At 36.8% G+C, this 24822-nt stretch overlaps 2 pseudogenes; one reads left to right on the top strand and one right to left on the bottom strand.

Moving 5' to 3' along the window:
• Positions 1 to 4719: 4719 nt before the first annotated feature.
• Positions 4720 to 7619, top strand: LOC114616856 (annotated as a pseudogene).
• A 749-nt stretch (positions 7620 to 8368) lies between these two features.
• On the bottom strand, positions 8369 to 15795 carry LOC114616850 (annotated as a pseudogene).
• Positions 15796 to 24822: the final 9027 nt, after the last annotated feature.

The raw sequence follows: 24822 nt of genomic DNA, 5'->3' as shown, positions 1-24822 counted from the left end.
TCCCTCTACCTATTCAATATAGTACTGGAAGTCCTAGCCATCTTGCCAAAAGCAATCTACAGATTCAATGCAATCCCCATTAAAATCACAACTCAATTCTTCACAGACTTAGAAAAGGAAATTCTCAAATTCATATGGAATAACAAAAAACCCAGGATAGCGAAAACTATACTCAACAATAAAAGAACTTCTGGAGGAATCACCATCCCTGACCTCAAGCTGTACTACAGAGCAATAGTGATAAAAACTACCTGGTATTGGTACAGAGACAGGCAGGAAGATCAATGGAATAGAATTGAAGACCCAGAAATGAACCCACACTCCTATGGTCACTTGATCTTTGACAAAGGAGCTAAAACTGTCCAGTGGAAAAAGGACAGCATTTTCAACAAATGGTGCTGGTTCAACTGAAGGACAACATGTAGAAGAATGAAAATTGATCCATTCTTTCCCCTTGTACAAAGCTCAAGTCTAAGTGGATAAAGGACCTCCACATAAAACCAGATACACTGAAACTAATAGAAGAGAAGGTGGGGAAGAGCCTCAAATACTTGGGCACAGGGGAAAAGTTCCTGAACAGAACTCCAATGGCATATGCTCTAAGATCAAGAATTGACAATTGGGACTTCATAAAATTGCAAAGTTTCTGTAAGGCAAAGCACACTGTCAATAGGACAAAACGACAACCAATAAATTGGGAAAAGATCTTTACCAATCCTTCATCTGATAGAGGGCTAATATCCAATATATACAAAGAACTCAAGAAAGTAGACTCCAGACAACCAAATTACCCTATTAAAAAATGGGGTATAGAGCTTAACAAAGAATTTTCAAGGGAAGAAACTCTAATGGCCGAGAAGCACCTAAAGAAATGTTCAGCATCCTTAGTAGTCAAGGAAATGCAAATCAAAACAACCCTGAGATTCCATCTCACACCAGTCAGAATGGCTAAGATTAAAAACTCAGGTGATAGTAGATGCTGGCGAGAGTGTGCAGAAAGAGGAACACTCCTCCATTGTTGGTGGGACTGCAAGATGGTGCAACCACTTTTGAAATCAGTCTGGCGGTTCCTCAGAAAATTGGACATAGCATTACCTGAGGACCCAGCTATACCACTCCTAGGCATATACCCAGAAGATGCTCGAACATATAACAAGGACATATGCTCAACTATGTTCATAGCAGCCTTGGTTATAATAGCCAGGAGCTGGAAAGAACACAGATATCCTTCAACTGAGGAATGGATTAAAAAAATGTGGTATATTTACACAATGGAGTATTACTCAGCTATTAAAAACAATGAATTCAAGAGGTTCCTAGGTAAATGGATGGAACTAGAAATTATCATCCTGAGTGAGGTAAGCCAATCACAAAAGAACACACATGGTATTCACTCACTGATTATTGGATATTAGCCCAGAATCTTGAAATGCCCAAGATGCAACTCACAGGCCACATGAAGCCCATAAAGAAGGAAGACCAAGTGGGGGTGATTCAGTCCTTCTTAGAAGGAGCAACAAAATACTCAAGGGAGCAAATATGGAGACAAAATGAGGGACAGAAACTGAAGGAGGGGCCGTCTCAAGACCACTCCACCTGAGTATCTATCCCATGTGGAATCACCAAAGGTAGATGCTGATGTGGAAGTCAGGAACTGCATGCTGATAAGAGACTGATATGGATATCTCCTCAGAGGTCTTCAAGAGTCTGACATACTCAGAGGTAGATGCTCATAACTAGCCATTGAACTGATCATGGGGTTCTCAATAGAGGAGTTAGAGTGAAGACTGAAGGAGAGCTGAAAGGATTTGAGGCACCATGAGGAGAGCAACAATACCAACCAACCACAGCTCCCTGGGTCTAAACCACCAGCCTGGGAGCACTTAGGGAGGGATCCAGCGCTTCAGTTGAATATGTAAGAGTGGAGGGCCCTGCTGGGCATAGGTGGAAGAAGAGAACCTTGACTGCATGAAGGCTGGCCCCAGGGGGTGGGAATTTTGAGGGTGGGGAGGTGGGAGTGGGGGGGTAGATAGAGGTTACATCCACAGAGAAGAAGGAGGAGGGGTGAGGGGATTGGGGGTTCCTGGGTGGGTGGTGGATGGGGTAAGGGGACAACATAGGAAATGTAAATAAAACATCCAATAAAAAAAAAAATAATGGGAGATTTCAACACCTCACTCTCACCAATGAACAAGTCTTGAAACAGAAAATAAACAGAGAAACAGGGGAATTAACAAAAGCTATGAACCAAATGTATTTTATAAATATCTATAGAACACTTCACATCAAAAGAAGAAAGCATACCTTCTTCTCAGCACCTTATGGAACCTTCTCCAAAACTGACCATATATTGGGACATAAAATGAGCCTCCGCAGATAGAAGAAGATTGAAATAATCCTGTACATTCTATCAGAACACCATGGACTAAAGGTGTTAGTTATCTAATTAAACTATTTTATAATTTGCTAAGTTATATCTGTAGTCTCTTATAGACAAATTTCTGTCATGATTAGGACAAGATGAAGGGCCAGGACTTCAAGAATATTGACAGGCTACTCTAGCTATAACTATTTGCAAATTCAGTCTCCTGGCTTCATCAACATGTGCTATAAATCCATTTGGACTGAAATTCTATTTATAGAGAAGTATAAACATATGAAAAGCAAACATTTTAAAATATTTAATACAGTCAAAAATCTTCTGGAGCTCTTTGATGCTTCTATATTGAATACACATAACATTATTTACTTATTATATAATTGTATATGTACAACATTAAGACGTGTGTGTGTGTGTGTGTGTGTGTGTGTGTATTCCCAATACTCTTCTAGCATACCTGAAAAGTACAATAAAGTTGGTGTCATTACTTAATGGTATAATAAAATAAATGTAATGGGAAGATAATGACGGATTGATAAAAGGGAAGGAGAACTCCAACTCTTCTGTCTCCTGATAGTTGATTCTTAAACTGATTTCTCTGGAGTCCATTTGCCAGTTGTGTGAGCTGAATCTCATATTACTTCTCACATATTCATATTCTATGAACCTCATTTGGTTCATAGTTTCTGCTAGTTTCCCTGTTTCTCTGTTTAGTTTCTGTTTCAAGATGTGTTCATTGGTGAGAGTGAGGTGTTGAAATCTCCCACTATTAATCATAAACAGATTCTCTCCGAGTGATGGAGTGATAGCTATTATCCACACACTGACCCTGTCTTTTACTAACTCTTTCTGCTCCTTGTCAGATGGCAAAATAGCTTATGAATTATATTCTTAGGCAACAAAACTCAACTCTCTTGGCAAAAATAAATAAATAAAGTAAATAAACACTTTCTCTTGAGATGTCATGAATGTAGGTGAGTCTTGATCTCATTGGAAACCATTGTTCATATATTTTTTCCCTTTTTTAAATCAACTATATGTCCATGGATGGGAGGCCCAAGTAGGAGGGTTGCAATGATGTGAAATAATTACTGGTACTTCTAAATTAAAAATTACTGATTCTGATAAAAGTAACACTAATTTTCCTTGATTATCACATTTGAAATTCCTCTCCTATGGCAAGCTTAGTTAATTTGCATTTCAATTAAATATGTTATTACTATGAACCTCTATTTTAAACAAGATAGAGTAGAGTCACTTCAAGTTATTGTCTAAATTAGTAAGTACTGAAGTTACATGTCCCGCAAACTTGAGATGGCTTAGTTGACATTTTCTTTTATTTTTTGATATGAAATTAAGTTCATTAATCAGAAATCAACACTGGATCCAATTTTTGTCTTTCCTGATGTGGTAATGATTGCTTAGATGGTACTTTGCAATGTCAGATAGTGGGCATAATTATTGCACTCATCAAGCCTTATGATCAGAAAATAACCAATTCCACAGTGTCTTGAAGAGGTTATGTGTGATTCTAATTAGTTCAAGATCATACAATATGTTTTAAACTTGAGTTTTTAATACTAAGTATATATCTTTTGGAATCATTAAATAGTAGTTACATATTTTTGATTGATTTAATGGTATCTTTATCTACTTTTAATTCATAAATATCTCTATCTCTCATAAAATAATGGTTTTAGAGACTTTGATTATGTTAATAGTTTGTATAATCCCATCTCATTTCAGTGAATTTCAAATACAGTATTATTCTCAATATCCTATATAAGAATTGCAGTTAATAATGTCTGTACTTTAGACATGATAATTCATGCCAGTGACCACAATACTTGAATGATGTAAGCAGGTGTATACAGTTCAAAGTTGGCCTCAACTCTATCAAACATAAACTTCATGTGATAATCTACAAAATCCATGCTTGGTTCCTCAAATGTAAAATATGAAGGACAATAAACTTTAGATGCAAAAACAACAAGAATTCAAAAATAATTTGAAAGTATATATAAGATAGTAAATATTTCACCTGTGGAAATACACAACGTAAAATTATGACACTTAAGCCAAACTTTTATAACTTTTAATACTCTTAAGCCAGATTAATCCATTTCTGTTCTATTCCATGTGACAGAGAGCCAATTTCTTTAGCACAAGGAAAGTATCAGCTTTGATCCTCACATACGAAAGGCTCTGAGACATAAGATACAAATGTTCAATCAACACCACCTTCAGAGAAGAAGCTGAAAAAAAGAAGAAAGAAACGTGTCCTGGATGTACCAAAAAGAAGCCAGAATAGGGGAGGCGGGAATTCCTGAAGAGTACGCATGGTTCTGTATTTAAAGTGTGAGTGGAGACTTTTCAGTACTTTTCACAGTAGATGAAGGCCTCGAGGGATGAAAGTTCTGATCTCAACTCTGTAGGAGATACAGTCACATCCTCTCAGCCTTGACTTGCTGATCTCTGGGAGACATGTCAGCAGACAAAGAGAAAAATAGGTGCTGATGTACTGTTATTGAAATATGAATATCAGGAGTTCAGCATGATACTTTCAGCTACTACAACAAAAGGAAGGAAAAGGTTAAGGGATAAAGTGGAGAGGTGTTAGTATCAAGTGAAAGATTGAAAAGGGAAACACACTAGGCAAAAAGGTTTTATGTTCTTAAAAGCAGGTAAAAAAATAAAGTATGTTATTTTGCTTGAGATTTCTGTACCAGTTTGGTTCTTGTCATTTGGGGGCTTTTGAACACTATGGCTCTGAAAATGTATGCCCCTGCCTCAGCAGGCTATTTGAAGTTGGTGTTATTTGAAGCTAGGTTTAGTACTGTTAACATGACTAATATACCTTTCAAATTATAGCATAGTATCTATATTCAGAAACTTTGTGATACTTTTTTTCCTTTAAATAACTAAGGGAGAAGTAAATCATCTTCCACTGTTTTAGTAGCCAATGTAATATAACACATGAGACATTCAAACAGAAAGGATATTCTAATGTCAACTGAGAGAACAGTAAGACACTTCCATAGTGCTGTCTCTGGCTGTTATATTGTTATACCAGCAGCATGTTTTCCAGCTTTTAAGAGTAGCACAAAGGCTTTGCTTGATATTTAGGACAAAGAATTAGAATTTCAATGAACATATTGAATGTTTATTTACAGAAAACATAATAGAAATGCCTCTTTAGTAAACATATCTTTATATAATTTAAGAAGAGAATGGTGATATACTTCAACAACTTTAATGTTGAAATTCTGATAGCTATAAAACTTTCAAAGATAATTATGCGATGTGATTTCAAGCATAATTCCTATTTAGAAGGTAAAATTTGGAGCTTTGGAGATATTCTTTTCATCTTCATTGTTTCTACTCTAATTTTGACCTTAAGACCAAAGTCAGTTCAGATTGTACAAAGGCACAATTATCAGAAGAATCAGTCCCTTACAGTCACATACTGAGTACAAATGTATAACTATACAAGAGTGTGCTGCAGAAGCAAGGTGACTCAATGCCTTATAATTCAAATAAGCTGGTCTTATGAAAGAATCTTTACTTGCTGACTCATCTTTTGTGCCCAACGATAGTTTTGTTTAGTGGTAGAAACCAAAATTATACTGTATGCATTACTCTACTCAGGACTATGTTTCTTACAACTAATTTTTTGACAATAAAGGAAAAAGTAAAATATGTATTTTTTACTTATCTAACTATATTAGAAATTTTATTTTGTATTAATCTCTAGTAACTGATAATAGATGCACAAGAAAACTGATCTCTGTCACAATACCTGCTTAAAATAAAACACTAGAAATATGACTTTTCTTCACTTTAGTAGTTTGTGATACAGGTTCTTTGCTAAATTATTTTTCTTATAATGTAGAAGAGTATAAAAATCTACTGTAGGCATAGATGACATATTTTACCCCTTCTCATGTTCATTTATGACATACATCTTATTTCATATGTCAAACTATGGGTTATTTAGAACATGGTTTGTTGTAATGTGAAAACTTTTATCAGAGAACAGAAAAATGATAGACAACTGAGTCAGGCATTCCAATTATATCACCAAAGTATTACAGCGACTACCTGTTTGGAGTCCCGCATTACACCTGTGAAAACTGTTTCCTTGAATGTGTATGCAGTGAATACATATATGTAAAAGTATATATCTTATTTTTAGAATAAAATACTATAGGGTGGCATCGAGTTTTCCCAATAGAAGATAAACCTTCACACTTTTCTATAATTCAGGGTAAACCTACCAGATAAAATAAGCTGCATTGTCCCGCTTTTGAGACTCTGATTAACACCCCCACCCTCATCAGTCTCCTCTCCCTTGCAGAGTGTATTCTGATCATATATTGGCCCAATGTACAATGGTACATTGCTTTTTGTTTATTCATCTCTTAGGGAGGTAACTAATTTCACCTGTGTAAGCAGCACTTCAAATTTCACTTTGTCACAATCGTCTTGTTTCATACTTCATCGGTGTGACCCTTAGCACTTCCCCGGCCCCCTTCCAGCAGGCCAGTGGCTATGGGCAGCACACTTACAGCACAGGTTATGATGATTTGACCCAGGGGACAGCGGCAGGAGACTACACCAAGGGTGGCTATGGTGGATCATCTCAGGCACCAAACAAGTCGACTGGTTCTGGGCCTGGCAAAGGGGTGTCAGTATCTTCAGGCACTGGTTTACCTGATATGACTGGGTCTGTCTACAACAAGACACAGACTTTTGACAAGCAGGGATTTCATGCAGGGACTCCTCCACCTTTCAGCCTGCCTTCGGCCTTGGGCTCCACTGGGCCCCTGGACCCTGGAGCGGCCCCTGGCTACGCACCTGCCCCATTCCTGCACATCATGCCGGCCCACCAGCAGCCCCACTCCCAGCTGCTGCACCACCACCTACCGCAGGATGCCCCGAGTGGCTCTGGTCAGCGCAGCCAGCCCAGCTCCCTGCAGCCCAAGTCTCAAGCCTCCAAACCCACCTACGGCAACTCTCCATACTGGACAAACTAGACCCTGAAAAGGAGAGGGTGGGCTCCTTGGGCAGGGTGTACTCTGGGCAGGAGAGAACACATGGAGCGCATTTCTGGGAGCCCGGTGCCCTTCCTAGGATTCTGAGACATAACTGTCAGCCTCTGTGGGAAGCCTGCCTCCCAGCCCCACTGTTGTATGTAATGTATTTATGTATGTATTTGTAAATGTGTAGAAGCCTGGAGGAGCTGGGCTGTGGCTACGGGTAGCATACAGGTGTGCTCTCCCGTCTGGACACCTTTACTATAGCCAAGCAGGCCCCACCCCAACCCTCTGCCTTCAGACCTTCCATGTGGCCCCAGCTCAGTGGGCTGCTGGGTGTGTCACTGAAGGACTGGTGGTTTGGGGCTGGGTCAGTACCAATGAAGAATCACGACTTATCTCATTCCCTGTGAACCATTATGTTTTTCCCTCTGTAATTACTTCATACTTGTTTTTGAAAAATTAAAAAAAAAAAAAAAAAAAAAAAAAAAAAGAAAGCGCTTTCTCACCATGTCTGACCTGTCAGCCTCTGTTGAGCTGTCTTCACAGCCTCCACCTTTTACATCCAGAAATTTACTCCTTTTTTATTGTTGTTATTTCCTTACCCAGTTAAATATCAAGAAAGCAGGAACATGTGTAATTTATATACACAAATATTTTTCCCTTTTTTTTCATTTGTTACTGGGTACTTTATTTATTTACATTTCAGATGTCATCCCCTTTCCTCATTTCCCCTCCATAGAATCCCCCCGTCCCATTCCCCCTCCTCCTTTTTGCTTTTATACTGTTTTAATTACATGTAAATATTAAGGTCAGTTCTGGGTTGAGGAACTAGTAATGCAATAGATGCTAATAGTTAAGGAACAAGCATGACAATAAACACAAATATTCAAAGAAAAAGCAAGGCAATGAACAAAGTTCTGTGGACACTCCTGTGATCACTGTTTCTTTCTTTTTTTTTTTATGGTGAAAAAAAAAGTGTATATTTAGATTTAGTCATCTGGACTCAGTTTAGATGATCCCAATCTTGTTGGCAACATCCAGAGCATCATAATCAGGAGCCAAGCGGACATATGCCTTCTTCTCTCCATCAGGCCTTATCAAGGTATTGACTTTGGCCACATCAATGTCATAGAGTTTCTTCACGGCCTGTTTGATCTGGTGCTTGTTGGCCTTGACATCCACAATGAACACAAGTGTGTTGTTGTCCTCTATTTTCTTCATGGCTGACTCAGTGGTCAGTGGGAATTTGATGATAGCATAGTGGTCAAGCTTGTTTCTCCTTGGTGCACTTTTCCGAGGATATTTTGGCTGCCTCCGGAGCCGCAGTGTCTTGGGCCGCCGGAAGGTGGGTGACGTTCGGATCTTCTTCTTTTTGTGGCTGTGGACGCCTTTCAGCACTGCCTTCTTAGCTTTCAAGGCCTTCGCTTTGGCTTCGGCTTTGGGAGGGGAAGGAGCTTCCTTCTTCGCTTTCGGCGACTGTTTCTAAGGGCTTATCAGGGTGACCAAAATATCTGAGCCAAGTTCCCTGTCCTAGCCCAACGTCATTTTCATACCTGAAGCCTACCTCCTTGTTCTAGCCTAAGATTTAGATTCCTACCTGAAATTACTTCTTTGTCCTAGCCTAATGTCAAAGTCCTGCCTGAAGCTCACTTCCTTGTCCTTGGCCAATGTCATATTCCTGCCAAGCAGTCTATTTCCTTATCATTGGCTCATGTCTGATTCTTGCCAAGCAGCCCCAAAAGTTCTCTGCTACTCCCCCTTTTTTTATTTCATAAACAAGTTTGAGCAGATCTTAGGTTGTTCTGATAAGAATGCCTTCCCTACATTTCGTGGAATATGCATTATCAAAAGCAATGCACTTTTGCGTTAGTTTGGTAAGGCTCTGTGCAGAATCTTACTCATCCTTGGCTTGACAGCCAGTTAATTTAATAACTGTCTAGGGGTCCATTTTCAGTTTCAAGCCATGTACTTTGGCTGCCAGCATGTTGATGTTGTTAAAGACAAGCTTTAACAGGATGGGCAGGAATAAAAACACATTTTGACTTGATAGGTAAGAGTTAAGAATTTGTTGATTCAAATTATTTATAACAAATACCTTGTAAATAAAATTATGTTGTAAATTTAATGTCAATGAACAGTGGATAATTATTAATATTGTTCATTTACTACTTTCTGAATTTTAAGAAATACTGTGATCCAAAGATGAGACAGTTACTTTTAAACTATCAAATATTAACTATTGTACATTCTTTAACACCTACTTAGACTTCCTATTAATTGTAATTCTTAAGCAAACTTAGATGTTGTTCACTAATAATATGTAAAGTATGTATCTTATAATAAAGACAGTAATAGTCATTAAAATGTAAGTCTATTGCATTTTTATTAACATCATATTTCCAAATTAGCCCATCAGAATGCATATGTAATCTTGCTAGGTTGTTGCTTGTTTGCTTGATAGGTTCAATACTTGTGTATTAGAAACAAAGTCTTGCTCAACAGCAATGGCTATATTCAAACTCTAGAACCTTATGAATCATGTCTCTATCAACTCCAGTTCAAAGACATTTTGTTTGTTTACTTGACGTATGATGATTGAGTGTGATCAACATGTAGACAGATGCCAACCTGTATATTTGACATCAATCCTAATTAAAAACAAAATGTTCTAAGGAAAGTGAGGTAAATAGCTTCTGAAACTATTGACTTCTTTATTTATATTATGATGTTTTTGTTGTTGTTGTTGTTGTTCTTGAAGCAGATTTAGTTCCCTGACCAAGACCAGTACAAGACTAAAAATTCCAATATAGATAGGAGATGTGCTTTTTAGGCCCCACCCTTTAAAAAGAAGCTGTGATAGTTGGTAGCTGGTGGTGAAGTTAGAGTCAATTTTCATTGATGCTGTTTTCTGCTCTAGTATACAGCTTTATATTCAAGTGTACTTTATATTCTATCTAAAACTTTTATAAAGTTGTATTTGACACTGTGTGATATTTTTTCACCATTATTTTTAATTATAAACTGTGAGAGACTTAAAGAATCTAATGGGTAGGTCCTCATCTGTTTCTTATTAGATGGAGAGAAAAAATGTCTTGCTTTTGTTGATAAATGACATCCTTTAATAAATTAATTGCTTTAAACATGCTAACTAAATTATTTTGTTGGAAAAAAGTCAGTTCTGCAAATAGCTATCTTTAATGCTTCATGACCTGTGGTTGTTATCTTATAAATTATGTCCCATCCAAACATCACATCAGCAGTCATTTATTCTACAGGTTACAAATGATTTGTTATGCAATGACATTAATTTTGATCAGAGAAACTTGCAATTTGTGCTTCCCTACAAGTGAGTGATTTATAAAACCCGTTCTTTTTATTTTTATTAATTGCATTTGTCTGTAGGTGGCTTAAACAGGGAAACAATATGTACCTCTTATGTCCTTGATACCTCTTTTAATGCCACAACCACTACCCCATAAATCTTTCTCACATGTTACTGTCTATTCTTGTTGTGACTCACTGAGATTACCAAGTGTGGGTCCAAGTATCACTTGGAGCCTGGTAGGCTCTATGGGATGTAAAACCATGTGAGAGAGTTTGGTAAGGCAAAGCAGGTTGAGACCCAGAGACTCGGTGGACACACACCTGAGGCTTAGGTGAATCCCTGCCAGACTGCTGACTTTGGAACACGTGCCATGCTTCTCATATAAAAGAGATGTTACCTGTGGTCACATAGTCCCCAAAACAGAATACTCCATGCTATGAAATATGTAGAGGCCCTGATAGCTTAGCCTATAAGCTTCCCTTCCCAGACATTCCTCCATTCTGAGAAGTGGGATGTGGTTTATGCATCCATTTTCTACCAGAACAATAAACTGTTTAGAACAATGAACTGTCTCATTTCACCAAGATCCGCCTTTGAGAGCCATGGAGAAGGCTTTCACCTACAGAGCCACATCCTAATCTCCATTAGAGGGTCTATCTGCGCTCCCAGCTACAGCAGCCACCAAGCCTGCTACTGTCGAGCTAAGGACAATCATCTCCACCGGAACTAACCTAAGTTCCCCCTTTTCCCCTAAATCCAGGCTATATGCTCTCCTCAGCTTGTAGGGCACTAACTCTGTTTTCTGCTCTTCCGTGACTCCCAGTGAAGCCTGGATGTCCAATAGTCTGAGAAGCTGCTGACCCAGGCCTGGTCGCAGGCCTGGGGATCCCTGAGCCAGCTCAGGCTTTTCCTAATATCCTTCCAGATTCTCCAGCAAGGAATTTTAAAATGAGACTTGGGGTGAGGGTGCATAACATGAGAGAAATAAGGAGTTTGTTGGTACATAGGGTCTATACACATGATGTCTCGGAGATGAATAACGTGAGGCTTCATCTGAGATTTGGGCTTATGTAACATCCTAGTAGAAAAATGATACACTATTAGACAAATGATAAGAACAGGGAAGGGAATTTTAGTTTTCTAAAGGGGAAAAATCACAGGCCATGGAAGGGTTAGTGAGTAGATTCCTCAATATAGACATTGGATTACTAAGATCTAGTCTCCAAGTCTGCAGTGATTAATGCTTGTTTCCCAGATAGAAGAGCAGGAATGCTTTGACAACTTATGTCCTGCTTTTAGGCAAATGAGTGAAGGGCAGAGAACTTGGAACATCCATTACTTCCATTGTCTTCAGTTGAAAAGTAATCTTTATGTCAAATGGCATACACTGTACTGGTGTGTCATACCACCCACACTCCAAATACTTTGGCAGCAATAATGAACAAATTTAAAGAGAAATAGACTTTAAGTATGACATCAAAATGAAATGGAAAAAAGCTGAGCACATTCTGAGTTTTTCAATTCTGACATATCTGAAAAATTTCTGATTCTTCTGTTGTACTTATTAACATTACAGCCATATAAAGTGACTTTCTTTCGATAAAGAATAGAGATATTTGTACATATGTACATACTGAGTGATTGTAACAGTAAAAATGCTTTCATTATGCTATTTTGCTGAGGTTTGGTCTTGCTAGCTATCATAATGCTAAGTGCAGGCCCCTAAGACCTGGAGGCTGCACATAGACCTAAGTGACTTTCTTATCCTGCATCTAAGTTATTTCTGATTGGTGAAGAAAGATGCAATAGACAGTAGCTAGGCAAAAGAGACTTAGAATAAGTTTAGGATTTCTGTGTTTAGGGTCAGAGGAGAACCATTTGGATGGAGAGAAGAAAGTGAGGGAGAGAGGAAAGCCACCATAGCATAGGAGAAGTCATGAAAACATGTCCCCAATTGCTGATCAATTATAATTAAGAGAAGTTCAGATGAAACACAGTTAATAAGTTAATAATAATATGGTGTTATCAATAGGAAAGTGGATTCTACAAGGATAGAGGATAGATATCATATTTATTTTCCAGGTAATAATTTTGAGAACAGCAAGTTTTGCTTGGACTAAACTACAGTATGATGATGTAGTTTAAGGTCTTAGAGTTTGTACCAGGGTGAGGTAGGGCCCAGTAGAAGAGATATTGGCAGTAGTAATTATTCATAGTTTGATGTTGTAATTCTATGGCTTGAAGAGTTTGGTGGGAATTTTCATTTGTCTGGCAGCTTTCCCAGCCACTAAATTCACTTCAGTGGTTTGCTAAAGGACAGCAGTCTCTTTTTACCACAGATCACTCCATGAGCTATGTTTTGAGTTGATTGTATCTTACACTGAAATGCTGGCCAGCTTCCATTCCATTTGAATATCAGATCTGCTACTTTATAAATGAATACATTGAAAAGTATAAATAGCACAATTTGCTATTTGAATTAGAATGAACTCAGTTACTCCACAAATGAACTTCAGGGCACAAAAATACACATAAGAATTATAGTAAAATACAAATATCTCTTAGGAAGTTATTTCATGAAATGTTCAAATATTAAAATATTGGATAGATTTTCAGATATTTGAAATTAATACACAGACTGAATATATTGATCCATAACTATAACTGTACAATCTCACAAAAATAGAAGAATTTTAAAACTAGATGTGTTTTAAAGATAGTTTATAGGTATGATCTTAATATTTAGCTGTGGGTAACCCTAAATTAATCTCTACAATTTCATAGATCTCTATCCTCTCAAAATAATAATGTGAATATTAATACATGTTAAATATTATTAGATAAAATAAATATAATATATTTTGTATTTGTGTATTGCATAAAACATATAAATACATATTTCTCTCTTATAGTAGTTATTTTAAAATTTTCCAATATTGTTTTGAGTCTCAAGTGAAAGAGAGGACTGGAAGCCTACTATTGAACAGCGATCTGAAATTTAAGTATCCCCTAACCCTAACCCCTCAGTGTGATGATTTGTATAAGCTTGGCTCAGGAAGTAGCCCTGTTGGGAGTTGTGGCCTTGTTGGAGTAGGTTTGCCCTTGTGGGTGTGTGTTTTAATACCCTTGTCCTAGCTACCTGGGAGCCAGTATTTTGCTAGCCAACTTTAGATGAAAATGTTGAACTCTCAGCTCTGCATGCACCATGCCTGCTTGGACACTGTCGTATTTCCACCTTGATGATAATGGACTGAACCTCTAAATTTGTAAGCCAGCCTCAATTAAATACTGACCTTTATAGGAGTTGCCTTGGTTGTGGTGTCTTTTCACAGCAGTAAAACCCTAAGACTATCAGTAATTCCTGATGCATCCTGGAGCACAGACGCAGCCCTGGTCCTGTTGAGTAGAGAGCATGTGCACTTGTTTTTCATTAAGTTGAAGATCCACAAGGTGCATTTGGAGATGGTAGTTGAGCAAATAAGGAAGATGGAAACAAAAAAGACTTAGTAGGTCCAGTCCAACTAACGTAACGATAACTTAACAAAGTTAACTAACTAACTAACTAACTAATGTAAAATGTTATTGACATGAAATATTTTTAAATTATTTTTGGAATGTTCTTTATGAATTTACATCCTTAGCCCCTCCTTCCTGATCTATCCCTTCTGTGTCCTCCCCTAGTCTCTGTCAAATTCATAATTTCTTATTTATTATTTTAAAACACACACACACACACACACAAGATTATTAAGTCTAAATATTACTTGAATTTTGTGCATCAAATCTTCTAGATGTCCCAAAAATGATGGTGTTTCTTTCATCTGTATCAAAAAGGGAAAAGATTTTTAGAAAGTTTTGAAATGTCTGGATCTAGTAAAGTTGGCTTTTCATCATCCTGTAAAGACAGTGATCAGACAAACAGTAAACTGAGATGACACAAGGATTGTAAAAAATTTAAGTGAGAGGAACTCTAATGAGGAGCCATGCTATGGTACTATATTCACCATCTCTTCTCTGGCCCTAAAGTTGCTCTAATGCTTTTAGCATCAAAGTTTTGTTCTTCACTCAGAAATGTGCTGCGCTAAAAGAAAGTAGTCTTCGTGGAACAAAATAGCACATCATGATAATTAGAACTAAGAGATGATACTCAACTCTCTTTGTGTGGACTGAAATTTCCTGTAGGGGAAGAACTAAAATACTAATCAGTTGTTACTAAAATGTAACTATATTTGAAATTGAGGATACTGACAGCTATGTTCCACACAAATCCTCAAGTCCAGGCTGTTTTCAAATATTAAACTCTGATACTGGCAGTGACCTTTAGGTAAGTTATGAGGTTTTAGTATTTGCACTTTTTATTGTTGTGATCACATCACATATCTTACAAGAAGCACTTTGAGGGGGAAAGGCTACTTTGGCTCACAGGTTGAGAGGATGCTGTCTGTTGCAGTGCAAATAGAGTGTCAGGAGCCTGAGACATCTGGTCACATTGCATCTGAGGTCAAGAAGCAGAGATCAGTCAGGAAATGAAGCACGAATAGCAATCAAGGCAAGGCATCGATGACCCAATTTCTTCAGTAAGGCTTCATCTCTTAAAGGTTTTAGCACCTTCTCAAGATTCAGCCAGGGAACAACTTTCAAATACCTGAAACTAAGGTAGACATGTTAAGGCCTCTTCATATTCAAGCCTCAAGGTGGGTCTTCTCAGTCTGTGGGTTAAATCCTAATAAATATATTATCTTCATCTGCATCAATAATGCCAATTCATGTTTAAAATTCTATTTTCTTGTGCATGGCTGTTTTGAAGCCAGAGAGATAAGGCAGGAGTAATACCTACAGCACAACTGTGCTGGGGTAAATGGGTTGAGTGATTGAGAAAATACAAGACAGGATGGGAGACCTCTTAGTAACAGAGGAAGGCTGCTGGGAACAATCTGGTAGGGAAAGTAATTCGTGTGTCCTGTAGTGCCAAATTGGACAAAGTCACTGGACTTCTTTATACTGGTTCTTACTTATACTCTCCTTACCATAGAGACTGTAAGCAACGGCATCATTAGCTTAGTTTAACATCTCCTTATACCAGGAGCATCCTCCAAAACTAAAGAAACATCGGTTCCTTAGCAGATACTAATGCCTGTTGAATTCTGAGGACACATGTAAGATTAATCCTCTTTCAAGCAATATCACCCACATTTTTGTTTGTTTCAGGTTGTATTTTTCTTCATTTAGTTGATTTGACTTTTACTTTATGTGAGCATTGGGAAGGAGGGGGCATTTCAAGGCTGTGGCATTTAGTGCCCCAGTTTTCTGAAAGATCTTGCAACAATGCTATGACTCTCCTGGTTATTATGCTCCATATTAAACACAGTAGCTTGCTTTGATAGTACATAAGCATTTCTGAAATTTAAGAGCATCCCTGACACTCTCATTTCTATAGACATCACCTGTTTCCCAGAATTAAATTTCTAAATATTTGATCTTGGGATAGTTAATTTAATGGTTTAACTAGGACAGATAATGGTACTCAAATGTATGATTAGTGGTGGTACTGTGAAATACGCTTATAACATTAGCACTTATACCAATGAGCTCTCAGTGAAGCAGATTGTCCTCAGTAACTGTTGGTGGCCTTCACATATGCAGCCTTGATAATCATGAAGATTCAACTACACAGATGATATGAGAGTGTCAGACCTCTGGCTTCTTGAGAACAGCCTCAGATTTGCTGTGAGTCATTCACATGCTAGCCATTTTTGAATAGCGATAACATGTTCCTCATCTCAAGTTGATGGATTTCTGAAAATAACAAACTAAGCAATTTATATGTACTGTCAGTTTGGGGAGAGTATTTGATAGTCTTGGTAATAGGCTGGGCTGTGATTTGTAAGATTTGTAGAGTGTGATGGGGGAGTAACCAACCAATATTAAGACCCACTCCTTGACATGAAGTCTATCCCTGACATTGCTCAAATGGACAAGAACTTGAGACTGTATAGGCTAGCACCCTAGGAGAAAATTAAATACTACTATTCAGGAAGATGATTATAGCCAACATGGATCTGTGCCAGATAAGGTCCCAGCACTCAGAGAAAAACTGGAGAAAAGCCCACATCCTTAATCAAGAAGACATCTCCAGCTGATAATAACTCACAAATGAAAAATTAATTTTCTTCATCAGTGTATCTCTGGGCATGGAAAGCATTCTTAAATGTATGTTTCATGCCCAGTGTACATGGCCAACAGCAAATGAATTCAAGGACGTCTGCAGAGATTATTTGTCTCATAAGGTATAGTTGGGACATTTGTTTACTTGTTTGTTTGTTACACTTTAATTTATTCATATCTATTTATTTATTTATTAATTTTCACCTTACAGGTCTTTTGCCTATGTGTTATGGCTGAGGTTTTGTGTTTCTATGTGATTGCTATGTGAGTGAATGTGTATGTCTCTTCACCTGTATGTAATTTCTTGTGCTTTTACTCTGGCTCTTTTTCTACTGTTGTTTGTTGATTGTATTTGTATTATCTTATTTTATTGTTATTATTTTTAAGTCTGCTTATTTTATAGGACAGAGAAAAAGGAAATGGATTGAGATGGAAGAGACATGGGGAGAATCTAAAAGGAACTGGGGGAGGAAAAGCTCTAAATATACTATATAAAAAATATATAGGGAAATGACACCCTTCACAATAGTCACAAACAATATAAAATATCTTGGTGTGACTCTAACCAAACAAGTGAAAGATCTGTACTAAAAGAGCTTCAAGTCTCTGAAGAAAGAAGTTGAAGGAGAAAGACCTCAGAAGACGGAAAAATCTTCCATGCTCATGGATTGACTACTACAATGTTTCCTTCTATGCTTCCATGGGCTTCTCTAAGCTCTGAGAGGAGAACCTGATGGAGACTTCCAGTTTAGACTCTCTCTCTCCACATGTCAAGGTGTGACTATTTGTACCCATTCCCATCTGCTGCTGGAGGAAGTATTTCTGATGGCCACTGGATTGATCTTTGAGTAGAGCAGAATATCGTTAGGAACTATTTCATTTTACTTCAATGTGTTTGTTTATTTATGTTTGGTTCTATCCTAGGTCTTTGGGCTACCAGTCTCTGGTTTCTGGCCATCCAGGTAGTATAGGGAACAGGATCAATCTTATGGGGTAGGCCACAAGTTAAACCTGCCATTGCCTGACAACTCCCAAAAGATCTGTGAGAATTGTGGCAAGTTTTAATGTACTAGTCTTTTTTGGCAGTGATGAAATAACCTAAAATCGAAAAAAAATCACACTAAACAAACAAACCAAACACAACATATACAAAATACAAAAAAAAAAAGCAATTTGCGGGGAGAAAAAGATTTACTGTTTATTTATTTATTTGTTTGCTTATCTTTCCTTGTTTGTTTTGGTTTAAGGCTCCAGAGACCAAGAGTCCAATATGAAGAGGTGAGAAAAGATAATGTGGCAGATCACGTTGCTTCTTCACTAATGAAACAGAAAAAGCCCATGAACAGGGATGCACTTCCTTCAGCAAGTATCTACTATTTACTCCATGACATTCCAAATCAGTGCCACTATCTGGAGACCAATTGACTTAACAAAGAATAATTTACATTCCAAATTCAACTACCAGTAGTGTACTTGTAAAGGACATCAAAATAATTCCCTTTGAAGACCCACTGTTCATACAATGAGACACATTGTACCAATTAGCCAGTGAAAACCACATTCATTGTTTTCAACTATAACCCATAGTTGCATTAAATAGAAAGGCGAGTGTTAGCCAAAAAAAAAAAGGCAACAGGACACCATTGAATACAAACACAAATTTTAATGTGATAGGATTTGATCATCAACAACAGCAGTTCTCAAATCCAATCACTTTTAAAATCAATGAAGCAAATGGAAACAACTTTTCGCCAACTTCGCAATTTGTAGTGATGAACTGAGTCCAAAGTATGAGGAAAAGTCAGTGACAGATTGCAATTTTTATCTCTCTTCCTAAAATCACAGAGGAAAATAAAGCACAGTCCTCCAAAATAAGAAAGGTCCAGAATAAATGTGCAATGTTCTGAATAAGGAGAGATGTTGAAAGCAGAATCTTTCCAAGAATACTGACAAAAATAAGTGGCTTTGGGTTTTTAATTAAAATATTATTAAAATGAAATAGAGAGTGAGAACTTTGTTCAGTTTTTCACCTAAAATGCCTGCAAATACTAAATTTTTATGTGGTGTTCATTTAACTGCCATTCCTTTTTTTTTTTTTTTCAATAAGAAGTACTGTGCCTGGAAAAAATGCCGAAAAAATGTTTTTTAAAAGTTATGCCACCACATAATTTGAGATATATGCCTAAATTTAATTTGCTTTCAGACTATAAGAATATTTCAGTTCATTTGTAATCAGAAGTAACTGTAGCTCTTTACCTTTGCTTTGCTTCCACAAGAAGTCTAGTACATCATGAAACTATCCCTATGATTTGTAATAACCGAATATCTTCTATGCATGTAAACTTATATTGTTTTTATTGTTGTGGATGATGGTGTTTGTTTTTAATATGAATAGATACACAAAGCTGCTTTGGCAGCCCATATCATCTGTCACAGCAAATTCCAGCATGTTTCCTGATGTTGACAATACTACAAGAGAAGAAAATATGTTTCATGTATCATGTATTCATGACCTGATGCTGCAGAAGTTTTCCATCTCTGCAAAACTCTTTGCTAAAATAGATCTGACAGAATGAAAGGTGTCATGGTAACTCCTCCCCACTTCAACTCAACTTTCTTTTTTACTGCACAAAAAAAAATTGAGGATGTGTAGACACATAGGTAAATACTCTATTTGGAAGTCATATGAGATAGTGTTGGTGTTGAGTTACACACCTTACTGAATTAGACAACTGAAGAGTCAAAATTATGTTTTAAAAATAAAAAATGTATTATTTATTTCATTGAGTGGTCATGTGCTTTTGTGTGTGTATTGTATATGTGTATTGTAATGTGAATCTCTTTGGAGGATGTCAGATGTCTTGATCTTTCTACCTTTTCTTTACTCTCCCAGAGTTTGATTGGCAGCCAGAAAGCTGAATCCACTCTCTAGAGTTTGGGGCTTACAAATGAAAGTGAAAATATCCAAATTTTTGCATGAGTGCTAGGGATTTAAAACAGGTCTCACAGAACAGGTGCTCTTATGCAATGAGACAAGTCTTCATCACCCTGAGTAACTTATTTTTGATAATGTTGTCACATCTACCACCCTATTGTTAAAGAATGTGTTTTCAGAGAGTGACACATATAAAAATCAACAAATACTGAATCATGCTAACCATGACATTTTTTAATCTGTGCCTGATCCAGCTATTACATCATAATTAACACATGAAAAGTAAATAATACTTTTAAACTCTGTATTTAAATTTTTAAGAATGCAATCAGACTTTTTTTTTTTTTTACAGATAATCTGATTTAACAACCTAGGTGGAAAATTGCTTAGAATCTCCTGTCTTTGATTTTTCTAAACATTTGAGTATGCCATTGAAGAGTTTTACAAATTATATGTAAGTGTGTACTATGTGTGCCTATGTGTATGCGCATGTGTGTTTGTCAGTGTGTGTGTGTCTGTGTGTGTGTGTGTGTGTGTGTGTATAGATATACATGGAGGTGTTAGCTGAGTGAATGTAAGTGTTAAGCTTTCTCTTAGTTAGGGTTTTACTACTGTGAACAGACACCATGACCACTGCATCTCTTATAAAGACAACATTTAATTGGGGCTGGCTTACATGTTCAGTGATTCAGTCCATTATCTCCAAGGCATAGCAGCATCCAGGCAGGTATGGTGCAGGTGGAGCTGAGAGATAAACATCTTCATCTGAAGACTGAAGTGAAAGACTGACTTCAAGGAAGCTAGGATGAGGGTATAAAACCCATGCCCACAGTGAGTAGAGGTTTGGGGTTGAGTGTACACTGCTAGTTGTGGCTGAAGTCCTAGGGATGCTTTATTTGCATGAGGAGGAATACGAGGTATTTCTGGACATGTTCTTATGGAAGAGAGGAAGTCAAACATGTAGTTTGGCCATCAGTTTCCCTAAAGTAGCAGAGGTGGGAATGGTAAAGTACTTGTTAAGTGAAGTAGGAAATGCAATATGACAGTATATATGTTTTAAACACAAAATAAGCAAATGTAAAGTAACTTAAAACTATTTCATCTACCAAATTTCTCTGTATCTTCTAGAAACCCTGAAATGTATTTTAATACTTGACATGAAAATACCTACTGCAGCGCTTCTATTGGTATACAATTTTATTGAACCTCTGGTTCCTGTAGACTCTCTAATTCTACTTTCCTTCCCTTTCATACATAATAATTCTATTAAGGGAATAGTAATTTATGAGACTGTCTCTGAGTATTCTGAAGCTCTTATGAGTCATACTATGCCTCAAAAATAAGTCTAGATCAAAGAAAATGAGCCAGAAACAATGCCAGACCAGTACATCTACATTTACTGTTTGGGTCAAGAAGCTACATGCAAAAGTGTAACTGATTGCAGTATTGGCAAGAGCTCCAGCTACATTCCTGATATTCCCACAGCCCTGTCTATCATGATAGATTCCTTTGTCATGATAAGAGCTATCACATTGACTCATCTTCCTTTCAAACACTGTTTTAAATTAATACAATGGGAATAAAACATGCAGTTCTTTAATATGCAGATAATTTCCTGGATTTACAAGTGACTTCTCTTAAAGCTTTTTGTAGAAATTTTATTGCCAAAAATGTACTTTCTTCCAATGGAAAACAGAGTCTTTAAAACAGTGTTTCTCAACTTTCCTAAGGCTGTGACCCTTTAATATAATTTTTCTTGTGGTGACTCTACCACTATAAAACTAGTTGTATTGCAACTTCATAACTGCAATTTAGCTACTGTTATGATTCATAATGTATATATGTATATTCTGATGGTCTTAAGGAATTTCTATGAAAAGAGTGTTTGACCTCCAAAGAGGTCATAACTCACAGGTTAAAAACCATTGCATTTAAAGAACTATTTTAAAGAATGCAATTTAGTAGAAAAGGAGATGATTTTGTCTCCTAGGAGTAGATTTGAAGCAATTAGTTTGATAATTTAACTGTATGTTTAAATATCTCAGCATGCCCACTTGGTACTGTACAGTGAAAACTGCCCATCTTTTTAAGTTGAGCTACAACCTAGAGACAAGTGTGAGTGTGTACATCATTAAATTCATAACTATTAACAGGGACAAAACTTCTATTACTACTTCAGAAAGGAGCAGTAGTGAAATTTACCATAACTGTCTTTAGTCACTTGTCAATAAAGGGATTTATAAAATATGTCTTGAATGCAATAAGTGTGGTGTAAATTTATATGCATTACTTCAACTGATGGCTCAGTGAGATAGAAGCCATCTTTCCATGTGGTATGCACTATTCTAGTTTCTTGGCTAACGTATTACACAGGAGCTATATGCTGGGCTAAAAAAACAACTTAGCAGGTTAAAAATGTTACTGTGTAAACCAAAGGTCCCCTATATTCCTTGTGTAGTTGACTTGGGAGAAAAAAAAAAAACACTCTACAAAAGTGTCCCCTGATCTCCAGTGCCAAAGTATAAGACACATGAAAGCACACAAACACATGCAAATGCACAAATCCCATAAAACAACAACAATAATCAAAATCAAATATTAAGCATTGTAATGCTATAAACAAAATAAAAGAGATTACATAGATTTTAAAATATATTACATAATCTCTGATTTGCTTGTAAAGGTGATTATCATAGCTCTCCATAACTGGTTATATAATTTAGTATTTCAGTCCATGAGAGGACTGATTCCATGTAATGAATTATTTTTAGTGAATAGAACATCTTAGCATCTTGTTGCCAAAGTGGTTGTAAAGATAACATACATTTCCAAGCTATCATCAATTGTGTATAACAAATATTATTTAGTAGTTTTTTTTGTTTCCAGTGAAGAAAGTTATGAAAGCCAATAAATATTTGATTGTTTAATTATCAGAGGAACTAATGCAAAGAGTCTGGGGTTATAAAAAATGTTTCATTGCTGATCAAAGAAATGTTTAAGAAATAGTCTCCCCTTGAAAAATGTTAAATACCATATCCAGAAGTGTAAGAAGCCTTTAGCTCAAGATAAGCTGGTGATGAGTGAGATGACTCCTGACAGAGCCAGCAAAATTTCAGAAAGCAAAATCAGTGCATTAAAGTCATACTTCAACATCTATTTGTATTATTCATAGTCCCCAATTTCTTTTATGGTTATATAGTTTAACTAGCATAGAGCTGTAATCTTATATTATATTTGGTCAATGGGCAGGGGAGTAACTTAGAGAAAATGTTCACAGCCATAGATCTTCTTACACACATAGTTAAAAGAAATATTTCTATTACCAATATGGTACACAACTAGGAGAAGAATCTAGATCATAGCAAGCTGTTAGATGGAAAAACATCTCCAGGGATTTCACTATTTCTCTACTCATGGAGACATAATTCAGAGTTGATAGTAATTGGAATCACTCAAGCTTTTATTTAGATATGATTCACCCATTAGCACTCTGAAAACCTAAATGGACTAAATGGGAGCTTATTCTTTCTTATCACTGATAGAACATGTGATCATATGATTTCCAGGGACTGAATCACAGTGTACAACATTCCAAGAAGAGACATTTTATGTGTTTTCATTTCCATTTCGAGTCAATACTGGAGTCTCTGAGGAACTTAGGGAAGTCTTCATCTATTCAAATTAAATTTAAATGTAACACATGAAACAAAAGTATACAAATCAGAGTGTTAAAGCTTACAATGCTAGCATTGCAGTATTATGTCATTCAAAACAATAAGAGAAAGCTGCCAGTAACCTTTGAGAGGCATGAGAAACATTAAGAAAAAAAAAATATATATATATATATATAAAAATCCATTCTTCAGTTGCCTCTCCTTCAGATCAATTAGACTCCTCAACCATAAAGGAAAGCTTCTCTTCCTCAACCCATCCTCCTGGCTCTCTCAGCCCTCTGGGTTAAGCCAAATTATGATGATCAACCTTCTATTCCAGGGGGACCTCCATTATCTCACCACCTCTCCTTCTCCTCCATCAGACCCTAGACTCTTGAACCATACTGGTTAGCTTCCCTTACTCTAGCCATCTTCCATGATCTCTGAGCTCTCTGGGCCAAGCCAAACTGCCCTGTACAGCTTGCCATCCCATGTGGTCATGCATTCTTCTGCCACCACTCCAGACACCTTCATATGACCTGAGGCACTTGAACAGTATAAAACTACAGGGTCCGGAAACGTACAGCACAAGGATATCCATTAGAGACTTGCCACCCTAGGAACATCAAGATTCACCCGCTCTCCCAATACCTTCTACAACAAGAACATTGGGAACCAAAATGATCCAGATGGCTAATGGCCCTCAAAAGAATACAATCAACAAGAGACAAGGCAATATAACACCTCCAAAGTACAGCTAACCCTATACAGCAAGCCCTGGATATTCTCATACAACAATAACACAAGAAAATGACCTTAAATCCAATTGTAAAAAATTAGAGTGGCCTTTAGAGAGGAAAGGAATAAATCCCTTAAATAAATACAGGGAAATACAATAAAAATATAGAAGGGGAAAAATAAATGTCTTAAATACATGCAGGAAAGTACAATTAAGCAGGTGAAAGAAAGAAAAAACTGTCCAAGACCTGAAAGTTAAAATAGAAGAAATAAGGAAAACACAACTGAGGAAATTCTAGATACGGAAAATATAGGGAAGAGAACTGATACAACAGATGCAAGGAAAACAAACATAATAATGGAGAATAAAGAGAAAAATCTCAGACATAGAAATAGATGTATCAGTCAAAGAAAATATTAAATCTTAAAATTTTCTGACACAAAACATCCAGAAAAATCTTGAGATGCCATGAAAAAAACCTAACCTAAGAAAAATAGGGATAAAAAAGGTGAAGATTTCCAACTTCAAGGACCAGAAAGTAGAACTTTCCACATTTCCCAGAAGCTATGTCACCAGCCCCATGTGA

This window comes from Grammomys surdaster, unplaced genomic scaffold (assembly GCF_004785775.1).
Source record: "Grammomys surdaster isolate TR1022 unplaced genomic scaffold, NIH_TR_1.0 62, whole genome shotgun sequence".
Lineage (NCBI taxonomy): Eukaryota > Metazoa > Chordata > Mammalia > Rodentia > Muridae > Grammomys > Grammomys surdaster.
The sequence above is the reverse complement of the archived record's forward strand: the minus strand, read 5'-3'. Positions and strand labels throughout refer to the sequence as shown.